The sequence below is a fragment of the Lactuca saligna genome, chromosome 1 (genome assembly GCF_052625555.1).
Source record: "Lactuca saligna cultivar CGN05327 chromosome 1, ASM5262555v1, whole genome shotgun sequence".
Lineage (NCBI taxonomy): Eukaryota > Viridiplantae > Streptophyta > Magnoliopsida > Asterales > Asteraceae > Lactuca > Lactuca saligna.
The window spans coordinates 9,232,314-9,248,437 of NC_136417.1; the positions used below are offsets into that span (position 1 = coordinate 9,232,314).

Consider the following 16,124-nt stretch of genomic DNA (forward strand, 5'->3'; position numbering starts at 1 on the left):
CTTAGATGGATTCTCAGTTTTTGACTAAGTGCTTATTTTGGTCATAATAGTCGGGGAGTCGTTGGAGCAGCTGGCAAAGATACCACAAAGTCGCACAGAGATCTGAAGCTTCTGGGATTAGCTGGATATTACCGAATATTTATCCAAGGCTTTTCTTCGATAGCTGCTCCATTGATAGCTTTGACCCACAAAGGAGCTGCTTATACTTGGAATGAGAAGCATGAGGAAGCATTTGAGAAGCTAAAGAAGAAGTTGTGTGAAGCATCGATTCTTTCTTTACCTGAAGGAGTTGAAGACTTTGCAGTTTATAGTGATGCATCTGGAATTGGGTTAGGTTGTGTTCTGACCCAAAGGGATAAGGTGATAGCATATGCATTGAGACAATTGAAAGAACATGAAAAGAACTACCCTACTCATGATTTGGAGTTGGCTGCGGTAGTATTCATCCTAAAGATATGGAGGCATTATATTTATGGCACAAATTGCAAACTTTTCACTGATCATAAGAGTCCTCAATCAGAAGGAAGTGAATATCAGACAACGATACTGGATAGAGTTGCTTATGGATTACGACTGTGAAATATTTTACCACCCTGGTAAAGCAAATATTGTAGTTGATGCATTAAGCAAAAAAGTGATCCTTGAAAAAGAAAAGGCCAAGAGCATTAAGAATCGAAGTTGTCTCAATGATTATAGAAAGCATCAAGAAAGCTCAAGAAGAAGCTTTAGAGAAAAATGACCGAAAGAATGAACGTTTAGGCAAAACGTTAGTGTTCAATACAAAAGGTCAAGGATTGAAGGTATTCCAAGATAGGATTTGGGTACCTAAAACGGGAGGAATAAGATATCTTCTGATGGAGGAAGCTCACAAGACCATGTACTCGATTCATCCTGACAGCACGAAAATGTATAGGGATCTGAAACCCTATTACTGGTGGCCGACGATGAAGCTCGATGTTGCAAAGTATATGGCCGAGTGTGTGACATGTGTGAGAGTTAAGGCGCAACATCAGAAACCATAGGGGAGTTTAGAACCTTTACCTGTACCTATTGGTAAATAGGAAGACATCACCATGAAATTTGTAACTAAACTATCCAGAATGAAGAACGGTCACGACATGATTTGGGTGGTCGTTGATCGGTTTACTAAAAGTGCATACTTCATAGCATCCAATGCAAAATGGTCTATGGAAAAACTTACAAATGCTTACGTGAAGGAGATAGTAAGACTTCACGATGTTCCTTTAACGATTGTATCAGATCTTGATAGTCGTTTCACGTCAAGGTTTTGGAGAAGTCTGCAAGAGGAATAGGGTACGAAATGGTGTCTAAGTATAGCCTACCATCTACAAATCGATGGTCAGAGCGAACAAACGATTCAAACACTGGAGGATATGCTAAGAGCTCGTACCCTGGAATTCCAAGGTAATTAGGATGAACATTTACCTTTGGTAGAATTTTCCTACAATAATAGTTTCCACTCGAGCATCAAGATGACACCTTATCAAGCTTTGTATGAACAAAATTTTCGAACGCCGTCATGTCGGCTTGAAGATGGAGAAAAGCAGTCTATGGGACCTCCAGATAGCTCATCAGACTGCTGAAAAGTTGAAAGTGATTAGGGAAAGGATGTTAGCAGCTCAGGATCGTCAAAAAAGCTATGCTGATAAGAAAAGACAACCGATAACATTCAAAGTTGGAGATTCGGTTTTACTTAAAGTCTCATCGTGGAAAGTACTTATAAGATTTGGTAAAAGAGGAAAGTTGATTCGAAGGTTTATTGGACCGTTTAAAGTTCTTCAGAGGATTGGGAACCAAACTTACAAGCTAGAACTACCAGAAGAACTAGATGATATTCATAACACTTTCCACGTGTGTTATTTGAGGAAGTTCACGGGAGAAGTTCCCGACATAATTCCAATTTCTGAATTAAAGTTGGATGAAAGCAAGAGGCTAATTGAAGTACCGGAGGCAATTGTTGACCGTAAGACTAAGAAGTTGCGAGGTAAGATGGTCGATTTAGTGCTTGTGCGATGGAAACATACGAATTGACCAAATCTCACCTGGGAAACGGAGAGTGACATGATGAGTCGCTATCCGTATTTTTTTGCTGATGTATGATTCCGGGGACGGAATCATCCAAAGGGAGAGAGAATTGTAACGCCCGTGTTTCTAGTCTAGGCATTAATGATGATGTAATAGTCTAGGTCAACCTTTGTAACTCGTTTTGAAGTAATAAAAATGTATTATTTGAGTATTATGTGTTTTATACTTAATTATCATGATTTAATAAATTAAGGATGAAAATAAGCGTCGAAAATAAATGTTAGATAAACCCGATATCTATGAAGAAAGTTGTAGAAGTCAAAACAAGGATTCCAGAGATATAAAGAATAACAAAATCTGAGTTATAACAAAGAAGTTATGACTTGATGAAATTTCGCGACAGAACCGACACGATGCTGTGTGATATAAAAAGTGAGTTTACGATAAAGTGATTTTTAGACTTAGAAATCTAAATGTAAGTTGTAGTACACGCTAAACCGAGAGCGTGCATAAAAAGAATGTCCAAATTTGACTTCGTATGAGGAAGTTATGAATTTTATAAGATTTGGCATAACATTATGCAGCTCGGATTCGAATTATAGATCGAACGATTTTTAGCCGACACAACCTAAACGAGAATCGAAGATCTTGTTGATAGTAGTTCAACGGTAAAAAAAATAGACAAAAACGGACGTCAAATGAAGAAGTTGTGAATTTTTAACGGACTTTTCTTGTCTCGGCCTGTTAAAAATAAAGTCAATATTAGCCGACGGAGTCTAAACGAAAGTTGTAGAGCACGGTCATACCTACGCGTGCATATAAAGATCGTTGAAAACGGAGCTCGTGTGAGAAAAAAGTTATAAAAAATTTAAGTTTGAAAAATAAAAATCGGGGGAGTACCCTTCGCGTACATGAGTACGTCAGTCCGAAGTTGGCAATGTCGTCTTATTCCTTCGCATGATGCACATGTGTTTGCAGCGGTGACGCGTCCGAAGTGATCCGCTCCTACGCCCAGCGTACTCGGTCTACGCCTAGTGTAAAGCCTTGCAAGGTAGTATGCCCCGCATACCAGGAAGTTACGTCCAGCGAAATGCCAGACTTTGGCCACTATAAATAGAATGCGAGGCATTCCGATTTTTGTTTACAAATTTTACTCCTTTACACCTTCTGCTTTCTTTTAAGCTGTAATAATTACCCCAAGCCTAGAATACATTCCTAACATCATAATAAATCCCCGGAGAGCCCGAAGTCTCCAAGAAAAAGAGTTTTTCAAGTCGAAACTATGCCCGCGTAAAGCCCAGATTTTGAGGTAACATCCCAGTTTCATTGAAAAATGTTGTTTTAAGGGACGGAGTGTTGTCCATTCACCATCTTATCATGTGAGTGTGTAGTCACTTTCATCTTACACATAGATATGAAGTATCTTCTATAAAATATGTGCTATGTGTATATATATTGTTGGTTTATTTGAGATGGGTGTTGAATGAATGTTTTATACAGCTTTTAAACTGTATATGTATTTTTATCTACAAATATGTTGGGTAAAACACGGGTAGTGGAACAAGAGCATAGTTGGACGATGACAAGGAATTTTGGATTGTAGGTCAGTAGATGTAAATAACTGTTGTAAGGCCTATATTGTACTGTTTATGCTTTTGGTCTGTATCGATGTGGACATCTTGAGTTTTGTAATGAAATGAAAAATACATTTATTTAAGAAATGATTTGATAAATTTTTGTCATATTTTGTTTTGGGGACAAATTCCGCACCATTTTTTGAAAGATTACTTAGATTTTATTTTAAAAGCATAAGCGAAATCAGTCTTTTATGACCGTGAAAGCGGGGATGTCACATCTATCATCAGTATTAGGTGAGTCACGTCAATTATTCTTACATTTGTGGTAGAATAGTTGTATTTGTGATGACCAATTGTGTCTAGCTATTGTTATTGTGTTGTATTGTTTATGTGTGACTGAGACTCGATTAGTCTTCAGGGTTGCTAATAACCCATAGGACGTGTTGTTTGCCCATTGGGACTAGTGATAGTCCCCAGGATTGTTGATAAGTCATAGTTGTTTATTTATGTTTTGTTGTATCTGGTATCTTAGGAAACCCACTAAGCTTCGTGCTTATAGTTGTTGATTATATGTGTTTTCAGGTACTTCTGATGATCACGGGAAGGCAAATGTTTGATTATACACACTCGTTGGGAGATTTGTTACTGGGGCATTTTCTAGCACTCCGATACTTTGTGATGATGATTTATATTTGATACTTGTGTTTTTCGGATGATTTGGTATATGAAAAACTTTTTGGGTAATTTAAAAATGAAAATTTTTGTTTGAAATTTAAGGTGTTACATATTGGTTCTGGTTAACCACCGGTTCCGAGTACCTAGTATTGGAACCAAAACCAGCGGGTATCGGTTTTTTTAAATGAGAATTGGAACTAGAGCCGCTTAAGGCAGTTCCGAAACTTAAGGAACTGGAACCGGAACCGGAACCGCTTAAGGCAATTCTAGTTCCACAACTGGCAGTTCTAAGGTTGTTTCGGTTCCAAAAGCAGGTACCTGCTTCCGCTACTCATCCCTATTTGTGCTTCTATCTTCTTCACATACTCCAGTTGCTACGTGAACCTACAAAACATCAAACATATCTACAACATCAAACAACAATGTGTAGTGAATTATATTATATATGTTTTCATGTTATGATATTCTTTGAATGATCGTAATGAACAAAAAATATCAATCAATAACAACAAAGAGCATAAATAATCAATAACTAATTTTGATTAAGAATCTCTCACAAAGAGAGATCACACAAAGAGGTAAGTTTACATCAAAATGTAGTGTAACTTACATATTACGTTAAAGAGAATTCTCGAAAGGAATCCCTACATAATTCCTACATATCAGGGATTCAAATTCAAAGATATCTACCATATAATATATATATATATATATATATATATATATATATATATATATATATATATATATATATATATATATATATATATATAAAAGATGATCCTATTACTAAGTAACATGTTACACTGCAGTGAAGCTTGGACAATAGTAGATAGCGATGTTGTATAAATCAACGTGACATAGGTTTGACTAATCGGGTTTATAAGGTTCGACCTTACAATCTCAAGTCTATCTTTGAAAAATACGAAGATCCTTGCAATTGATGATATTGTGACTCAAGTCTATATTTGAAAAATACCAAGCTCCTTGCAATTAGTTAAAGAGATAATCTATTCGTGGTAACAGGTATCCTTTTTTTATCGTAAATTTATTCAACTCTCTACAATCTATAAACATTCGTATGGTACCATCTTTATTCCGGACAAAGAGAATAGGAGCGGCCCAAGTTGGTGTACTAGTTCGGATAAAACCACAGTCTAATAATTCTTGCAATTGTACCATTAGTTATTTGATTTTCGAAGGTGCCAACCGATACAGTATACGAACGATGGGTTCAACACCAGGCACCAAGTTTACAGTGAATTCAAATTCATCCAGGAATACATCCTGAAAATCTTTCACTAATTCTACATCACCAATGATTCTTTCTAAATTAATTTTTGTGACTTGTGCTACATATAATACACCGCCTTTATTGAGACCATTTTGTGCATTTTCCATTGAATTATAGGAATTTCTTCGCTACCCCTTTCACCTCGTATCATAATTAATCACATATCAGAAACTTCAAAAATCACAATCTACTTATTGCACATCATTTGAGCATTATTTGTAGATAACCAATCCATAGCCACAATAATATCAAACACTCTGGTGATGACCGATTTTAGATTTATAAGGAAAATCAGTCCTGTAAATTCCAAACCGACTTCCTCGATACTCTTGTTTAACCAAAATTGACCCTGAATGATCAGTATATAATCTTTAGAGTATGAGTCTTCATCAAACTTCACATGGATGGATTCTTCAATAATAATCTGCCACTCAAATGTTTGGAGACGTAAACTTTTCTCCTTCATCGGGCATTATCCTGAAAACACCAACACCGGCACGTCTGCTTCGCACGACCACCTATCAAAGTTGCATCAGACAGTAATCGCTCCATCCCGTTTGTTTTTTATGAGAACATATCGCTATCTTTAAATCGTCTTCAGTAACTTTGTGTGTATGTGTGTGTTTAAAGCTACAAGGTTCTTTATGGTTTCTATTGGTTTTTTCTTTCTCCAGTGAACAAATCAAGAAAATCAAGCTCCAATATCTAATTGAAGGTAAGAATAACCTGTAAACGTTTTTTTGTAAGTATCCCTGCTTTCTGAACTTTGTTGGCCATTTATTCTATATTTATGCTCAGTTCTCCTTTCTTGGTTGTTTATGTTAAGATATGGGGCTCTTGGCGTTTTGAATTTGCTATTTTGTAGATTATTTTTGATTTAGGGATTTTCTGTGTTTGTTGGTTGATGTGTTTTTTAGGTGGGGTTGGGAGGTGCTTAACTGTTTCAATTGTTTGCTTTTACTTTTGAAATAGAAAACAGTCTTCTAGTTCTAACTTGTTAAACTTCATATTTGTTGGTTAAGTGGACAACATCTTTCAAATCAGCCATTCCTTTTAGCGATTCTATTTGTAAGGGTAGAAATTCGTGATTGTTATCAACATGGTAATCCAAAGAAGAATTTGAAAATCCCACATCTAGAACTTTGTATCTTTCTTTGATTCTATAAGTTTATTTCATTATTGTTGCAGTTTGGTACTTCAATGTAAGCAAGATTTGGTGTATTCTTGCGAGATTTAGACAAGTCGAACGTTGAGTTTTTGGAATAAGGGTAAATAGAGAAGATTTGTGCTGAATGGAACACAATCAAAAGAAATTTTGTGTTAGATAAACAGTCCCTGAAACTCAAAATTGCATCTATTGATATTGTGCCTATTGTCCAATCCGTAAGAAGAACTGTCCTCAAAAAGATCACTAACAATTCCTTTAATCATTCCAGCATAAAGGTCACTGATGAAATTAAACTTCAAGTACATACTTGATATTTTATCAAATTTTAACAAAAACATAAAATATATCAAACAACATAATGTTTTTGTTGTCAGATTAGCAATAAGGTCAATAAACATCATATGTCTATGTTTTTTATATATATAAGACAAAGAATCAACTAAAATTCAATAAACCAATAAGCATTGCACGATTACTTTTCTGATTTTTTATTAATAATAGCTCCCTTTTATCTTCAACTTATGATCGATTTATATCACTAAGGTTAGGTGTAATGTTCTTTACCATTTAGCAATTGTTAGCTGTAATATCCTTTACCAGTGAAAAATTGAAATACAATTTTTTTAAATTGCCTTTTGTCGTTGTCAATTAGTAACTGACTAACTGTAAAGTCAGTTTGCAAAGTCAATTTGTTTCAGGTTCATAATTGACATGACTTCATGCATCCAGCAAGTTGAGTAGATGTTCTTGGTCGGAAGCCTAAACGAAGGTATTCATTCTTCCTTCTCATATGACGATATCTAAACAGTATGCTAAATCCTGTTTGTCACTTCTCATATGACCATGTTTTCTATCGATGTTATTTCATCACCTCAAACTGAAATCACAAGTGAATACAATTCTATCTTCATGTCCTATTAATTAATTTGTAAATTACGTATCCTTTATATTTTGTATGATGTGCATTTGATGTTGTATATATATACAGACATTGGTGATTATGAAGGAGTATGTAAGCCTTGTGGGGCTTTCTTTTGGTTTGACGAGCTTATTAAAACCTCCGCTACACAACACGCAAGGTATAATCATTGTTGCAAAGATGGACGTGTCAAACTTTCATATCCAATAGCACCTCATGCCTCATTGGTAAAGCTATTTGATCAACCTGACTTTGTTTCTAACATGCGTACGTATAATTACAGATAATTTGGTTTTACTTTCTATCCATGGAGTGATTGGTTGTTTTGTTTTGCATGAATCATAGGTGACATTTTTTTTCAATAAGTTATAGTTGTATTTTTTTAGCAGATTGATTATACAAAGGAGGCTGCAAATGCCGATTTTTTTTGCAAGTAATTTCAAAGATCTTGATTATGTAAAGGTCCCGACCATATATGGGGAATACACCACACCACAGGTTAATATTCCAGTACAAATATGAGCTGATCTTGGATTTTATTAAAAAAAATTGTTATCCTGTTTGGCTCAATACTTTCATTCAATATAGCTTCTTACAGCGGAATATGTCACATGATTCAAGATTAATAGTGTACAAGCTTTAGATCAATTAGGTGTTCACCGACAAGAGTAAATCTTTTCCTTTTGTTTTTCTGCCTACAACCTTTAAATTATAAATTATGATCTCACCTTAGAGGGTGTTTGATTATTTACCAAAATTTTGTGCTATTTTTAATTTATTTAATTATTTGCTAATGATTACTATCCTTTTTAAAAAAAATAATGGTCAATTACTTTAATTACTTTATTTGTTGAAGAATATATACAAATACCGATACAAATAATCTACCATATTGTTTTTCTAATTTTATGCATTTTTTTTATTGAATTTGAAGGTGTGGTGAAGGTAGTTATGGCCTTTCTGCACAAACACAACATGAGTCAAATTTGGGCATTTTTGGCGATTGCGACAAGAACACCAACTTAAATTTACCCAATTCCAAAAGTGTCATCCAAATACCTATTGTTCTTGCGTAAGTCTATTTATTTGTTTCTTTACTTGCACTTGCATGTTATGCATTTGGGTTTGCTTTATTAATATTTAAATTATTTTGAAGCTAAATAAGGAATCGAGTCTTTTACTTTATTCATGTAAACAAATCAAGAGGAGTCTTTTACTTTATTTATGTAAACAAATTAAGAGCAATTATAAGATGTACACCAACATATAGAGATGCACGGAAAGCGTTTTGAATATGGTTGATTCGGTTGATATTAAAGTTCCATTGATTGATTCTCAATAGGAGTATGCGTGATGTGTCACAATGAATGGTAATAATCTTTTTGAAATTTATTACCGGAAGTCTATGGTATAATTTTTTTATAACTCAAAACTTGATGTTTTTTTTCATTATTAATTGAAATTAGATAGATAATTGCAACGGATCATGTGTGTATACACGTCGCTATTTGTTTCTATTTGTTTGTGTGTCGATTTATGTGTATGTATCTGTGTCGGCGAGTACTCATTGTCTAAAAAGTGATCTTGCATTTTTAAATACATGAAATAACTATTTTCGTTAAGTTGTTTATTATTGCATCGTACACTACACCCATTTCTTCCTTTTGCAACATTATACTTTAAAAAGTAGAATGACATAATGGAAAAAAGGTGAGTAGAGGGCTATAATACACTAAAAATAATGAGTAGTAAGTTATTTATTACTAATTGAGAACCATTGGAGTACAACACAATTGTTGTTTACTACAATATGTACAAAAAAACACTAGTCCCGTTGTTTTGCAACGGACATTTTTACCGATTATTATAATTTCATATAATAAAAAAAGGTCAAGATAATACATGTCAGGATCCATTATTTTATTACCATTCTATATTCGTTAAAAGATTATATGATTCTAATTCTAATGTATATATCCGGATCACATGATAATTAACTAAAAAACGCAGTTTCAAACATTTATTTTATCCGTAGAAGTTTCCATCATCATAAGCGAATCAAACATCAAAACCGCCGTCGATAGCCATATCAACCCCAGTGATAAATCTAGATTCCTGGGAGGCAAGGAACAACACGGCGTCGGCAATATCATCTGCTTTCAACACCACATCTTTCAAGCTACTCATCGATTCATACATCTTTTCCACTTCTTCGGCCCCTTTGTCATGCACATTGCACATCAACGGTGTCGCCACAGCAAAAGGCGAAACAGCATTCACTCGGATTCCATACTTCCCCAACTGCTTGGTCGCCGATTTCATCAACCCCACCACTGCATGCTTCGACATGCAATAATCCGTACGTCGTGGCACGCCTCTCCGGCCCAGCACGCTAGCCGTGCAAATAATGTTTCCTTTCACCTTTTTCTCAATCATAGAACGTGCGGCATACTTCAGGCACAACACCGTCCCTCGAACATTAATGGAAAACAACTTTTCAAATTCGTTCAGATCCATGTCAACAACTGTCTGCTCGCCTTTACTCGCGATCCCGGCATTGCTAAACATAATATCAAGATGGCCGTATTTAGCCACCGTCTGGTCGACCAGTGACTTAACTTGGGTTTCGTCGGAGACGTCACAATGGATGTAGGTGCTACGGTCCGAGCCGATGGATGCAGATAGGTTTTTGCCGAGCTCGTCTTGGACATCAGCGATCACCACCCCACGGACACCTTGTTTTGCAAACAGACGAGCGGTGGCTTCTCCGATGCCACTTGCTCCGCCGGTGACGATAGCTACTTTCCCTTCTAGTTTATTCGTAGACATCTTTAGGGTTCAAATTGGAAGATGAAGGATGGAATGAGGGATGTGGCTTTTGTCTTGTTAAATTTTACATTCACCAAAAACAAATGAGCGTTGGAGCATACACATAGCGGATTAGCGGTTTTTCAAATGCCTTTCAAAGGCACTTTGAAATCCACATAGACTTTCGTTTTTCAAATGGTCAAAGCCATTAAGGTCCAAAATTAGAAAAGATAATACTCGTTTTTATTTTAATTAATATTACATTATATTAAATAATTTATTTATTATTAAACAATTGTTATATAAATGAATTCATATATTAAAAAATATTTCAATTTCTTTTGTTAATATTTTTACTAATTTTATAGTATAAAACAAATTAATAAAATACAATAACTTATATAAGTTTATAGTATAAAACAAATTAATAAAATACAATAACTTATATAAGTTTAACATACTATACAATCTAGTTTTATAAACACACAATATTTTCAAAGTGATTGACCATACACAACCATTTTTCTTCGCAACAATTTATATTTTAAAATGATATATTGTGTAACATTATAAAACATAAATTATTGTATACGGAGAAAAAATATTATAGACAAATCATTTTTCATTTTGGAATACTACAAATAGTGAATAAAATGCACAAAAAATAACATTATTTTCCGTCTAAAAATATATCAATGATACAAAACATAAATAAAATGCACAAAAAATAACATTATTTTCCATCTAAAAAGTATATCAATGATACAAAACATACTAATAAACCATAAATCGTCCGCCACAAGTTGATTTGGTTGAAAGATTTGAAATCGATTTGGAAATGAAAAAAAAAAATGATTATCAATATAATGTTTGTTTTGTAATCCAAATTTTGTAACGTTTAAACTATTTAAATGTTTGATATTTAAATTAATTAACTTATTAATTAATATTTGGTTATTTTATATTTTAATAATTGTTTTTATTTAAATTATAAATAACTGTTTCGTGTTTATGTATTGTTGAATAATTATTATTTATAAATAATTAAGAGATTTGTTTATAGTTATAAAATAGTTGTTAACATGGCAGTATGAATCATTTTTAAAAGTGTTGATTTAGATGTAACTGCAAAATTAGATATAACACATTTGAAAATTAATATAATTTCATTGGTGTGAGGATCTTTGAATTGCCGAATACTTGCTACGACATTATCTTTAGGAACAACAATTTTTTTTATTAAAAACATAGAAAGGTGTTTGATATAAAAAAAAAAAAAAAAAAAAAAAAAAAAAAAAACAAACTTTAGAAAACAGAATTTCAAAGGAAATGATGGTGATACCATCAACCTGAGACTAAGAGGAATGGCAATCGTTATCGGGCTCGCTACGCTCGCCAGCAATCAATGAACACCGCCCCTAGCTCTCGTTAGGGGGGTCGCCACTAGAGTCTTGTTACAATTTTGGCAAGAAGAGAGAGAGGGTGGGGGTTGAATTTGATTGGTGCTTGTGTCGAGATTCTCCTTTAGAAATGCCACCATCGTCGTCTGTTTCTTAAATCTGATCATTGCTTTGTTCTTGATTCATTGCTTTCTATCTTCTCCCACCTCCAATGGACCCGATTCAAGTTTACTTCTTTCTGATTGATTGCTCAAAACCCCCAATTTGTTTCCAGTTTCTATGTTTTAGATTTTGGGGTTTGGATCATATGATGTAGTTTAGACAAATCCCTATAATTATACTCAAATCATGATTCCATCTAATGGGTGTGTTAATATTAGATAATAAAGATTAGATTTATTTTCCATTATGTGAATTTATTTTTTTAGGAAATGCAAAATAGGTTAGAGAAAGTGAGAGAAAAGGTCATGAAGAAGTAGAACTGTTCAAGAAAAAGATGTGAAACAATCTGCTACGAGGGGTGTTTTAGGCTTTTTGTGGATCCGACGAGAGAGAAGAGATGGGTGCGAGGGGTTGTTACCTTCCCAATCGCCGGAAAATCTCCACCTCCAGTGGAGGTTTTCTTAATTGAAAACAAAGAAGGGGAAGGGAAGAAGGAGCATATCAGCACAATGTATTTACGGGGTGTTTGGTTGCTTTAATTAACAGAAAAAATAGAAGAAAAAGGGAGAGATTGTTGCCTCCATTGCTCACCGGAAGTAGCCACCACCTCCGTTGGTTCTTGACAGGAATGAAGATGAAGAAGAGGGGGTGTGTGGGTAACTGATTTTCTTTTTTCATTCTTTCACCAGTAAATTTGATTCCATCTTTTACAGGAAGCTTTTGAATGATTTTTGGGTTGCTTGGAAGACTTACTTAATCTATATGTATACACTTTAGGCATTTGTACAATAATTGGTAATTTTAATCATTTTTTTTTTAAAAAGTTATATTTAAAGTGTTTGTATTTAGAAAAATAAATTTATTTAATATAATTGATATTGTATTAAAAAATATAATGTAATTAAATTTGAAAATGAAAAAAAAAAATAGAATAATAAGAGTGTTACCACTCCCTTCCAAATGCTAAGAATAAGGTGCTAAGATAGAAAGATGATGTGGCATACAAAAAGATGATGTGGCAAGGTGTTAGGAGTATTACCACTCCCCTTAACCAGATTAATCTTTATACTTACGCCTTCTACTAAAAATATAAATAAAAACAAATTCTGTTTTTTTTTTTTTTTTTTTGCATTTTTACTACTCTAAAATTTTGGTTGTTACAAAAACTCAACATAACCTGAAAAGTCGTGAGAAATCACCAACTCCTAGACAACCGACATTCATGTGTTGAAATTGTTGGGTGACAAAAAAAAACAATTTAAATACTTCAGATAAATATCAAAAACAAACTTCGGTAAACTCACAAAACTTCTGAAAAACATAAATCAAAAGAACACGATATTTAAGGTGGTTCGGTTAATGTGACCTATGACCAAGGGTGAACGAGAGAGATAGGATTTTATTAACTTTCTGAAACTATTACAAGCACTCAAAATTGTATCTGACTTTGAGGTCTCACATAAATCTATCCATTTACAATAATGGTGTAACAGTTAATGTAACGACCCAAATTTTCAAATAAAATTTTCATTTTTAACTAACTAAAACATTCTCATAAAATATAAAGTAACAATGACAATTGTTTTCAAAATCCATAACATTAACATTTTATTTTAAACATCAGAGTGTCCCATCAAATCAAATACTGAAGACTGCATGTCGCGCCATCAAGCCTTGCCATTGCCCTTAGGCTCAGATGTACCTGAAACAAATCAACAAACTGTAAGCTAATTCTTAGTGGGTTCCCCAGAGCATACCCCACACAGTCCACATAATCACATATACCATATTAGCTACAAAATCTACATAAACCATTTAAGTCATGCATACAACATATATAGATGTCGTGGGCTCCCCCTAGGGTCTTACTCCAGGGTGACATGGGCTCCCTACATGATCTTACACCTAAGTGTCATGGGCTCCCCCATGGTCTTTAATAGGAAAGCCATGGGCTCCCTACATGGTCTTACATCCAAGTGTCATGGGCTACCCCCATGGTCTTTAATAGGAAAACCATGGGCTCTCCACATGGTCTTACATCTAAGTTCCATGGGCTCCCCCATGGTCATTCATACAAGTGTACCATATATACAACTAGCATACCTCCTAGAATATAATCAACAATCATGCCACATAATATTACATCAACTAGTATACCACATATCATAAAATGGGTCGGCCTTGGTGCCTTCGACCCATTGGTATGGTGAGGAGACTCACCTTCTCAAGAATGTTGAACTGATAAGATAAGACCGGATAAGTCCTAACCGTAGCTCCAACTCAACTGCCTACAATCATGATATGACTAGTCTTGTCAAAATTCTGAAATACCAAAAATACCCTCAAGGTCAAACTTGGTCAACCCTGGTCAAAGTCTAATTCAACATTCAAGGTCAATAGTCTATGTTAACCCCAACTCATCGAGTGCATCTAACAACTCGTCGAGTTCCTCCAGAGTCAAAAAAACCGGGACAAACCCTAGCCAACTCGCCGATTTGTCTCATCAACTCGTCGAGTTCACTCAATATCCAATAGACGGGGAAACCTGATCCAACTCGTCGAGTTGCCAGAGCAACTCGTCGAGTTTTCCCCCTGTTTGCTCATTCGGATGATACGTTGATTGCAGGGACTTTAAGGCTTAGATCTGAAATCTAAAGGTGTCTAGAAGGATGAAGTTTCCAACTTTATCCTCTAGAACCACTTCGAATGCTCTAAAGCCCTTAACAAATGTTGGAATGCTCAAAAGCTTAGCCATATGGTTCAAGATTCTAGGATATGGAATCCTTCCTTTCCAGAAGAGGTTCTAATCCTCAAAACGTTCCAAAGATGGAGACTTTATGGAAATGCATGTCTTGAAGTTTGAAGTCAAAATGGCCAAAGAGGGAAAATATACCCTAAAATCCATGCATGGTATCCATGATTGACCAAAAGCTAAATCTAGCCCACTATGGGACCATTTTGCCCTGGAGATTCATAAAGTTGCAAACTTTATGAAACCAAGGCATGCAATTGACAAGAATGATAGGAAATGAAGAGTAAACTCAAGATCTAGCCATACTCTAAGATAAAAATCGAATCTTGAGTGCTTACAATAGTTCGCTAGATGGTCAAGCTCAAGAGTGAGGGCTTTGTTTGTTGGATCTTCTCCTTCTTCTCACTATCTTCTTCTTCTTAAGCTCCAAAAGTCACTCTAGCTCACAATATGAGAAAAAATAGAGATTAGGGTTTTGCACTGACGTTCTTAGGGTTTGGAGGCTGATGGAAGGCCAACCTCAAGGTTTTAAGGAGATTATATAGGGTGCATACCCCTGAAAATTAGGGTTTTCCTTTACAGCACCTACTCATCGAGTTGCGCCTTCCAACTCGTTGAGTAGATCCTAAATCCAGTGTCCCACAAATGATCTCTACTCGATGAGTTGGAGCTACCCAACTTGTCGAGTTCAAATCTAAAACCATAAAATTCTGAAAAGTAATTGATACCTGAAACGAGCGTTATATTTAAGTTTTGGTAAGTTTCTCTTTCGACCCTTATTGCAAATTTATTATCAATTTTGTCCCTTGCTAGTATACGGGGGCGCACTCTATGAGTACGCTTAGCGTACTAGCTTAATGTTGATCGAGGACTCCACCCAAGTACGCGAGGCATATGTGGAGTATGCATAGCATACATAAGGCTCGTACAAACCCTGATTTTTAGGGTTTGTGCCCTATTTAAACGAATTAAACTCATCTCTTTGACATTTTAGACCAGTCTACACCTCCCTTTACCACGAAATCAAAACCCTATAGTGATTTGGTGAGTTTGAGCTTGAAAGAGTGTTTGTTGGTGATTTGTGAAGGAGAAGAAGATGATAAACACTTAGAGGAGTAGCTTGGGCTAGTAGATCCAGGATCACCTTCTTATTTGCAACCTTTTGAGGTAAAAAGCTCACACCTTGATGATCATATATGTTAGATCTAGTTTATTGTGTATTTTGTGCACTTTTGAGTCTTTTGTGTTAAAGGTGAGGTTTTGATGTACTCCAAGAGCAATGGATGTTAGATCTTAGCTCCATTCAGTCCCCATGTTCATGAA

General features: G+C 34.9%; 1 long non-coding RNA gene and 1 pseudogene across 10 annotated transcripts; one reads left to right on the forward strand and one right to left on the reverse strand.

Annotated features, from left to right (window-relative positions):
• Window positions 1-5,223: 5,223 nt before the first annotated feature.
• Window positions 5,224-9,023, forward strand: LOC145048326 (uncharacterized). 10 transcript variants are annotated; one of them, XR_013682877.1, is made up of 5 exons: window positions 5,224-5,324; window positions 6,267-6,307; window positions 7,436-7,529; window positions 7,749-7,839; window positions 8,614-9,016. It is a non-coding gene; the product is annotated as an uncharacterized LOC145048326 (long non-coding RNA). The 10 variants fall into 10 exon arrangements; XR_013682902.1 differs by having other exon boundaries at window positions 7,445-7,529; XR_013682935.1 differs by having other exon boundaries at window positions 7,459-7,529.
• Window positions 9,024-9,518: 495 nt separating this feature from the next.
• LOC145048058 ((-)-isopiperitenol/(-)-carveol dehydrogenase, mitochondrial pseudogene) lies at window positions 9,519-10,549 on the reverse strand (annotated as a pseudogene).
• Between the last annotated feature and the right edge of the window lie 5,575 nt (window positions 10,550-16,124).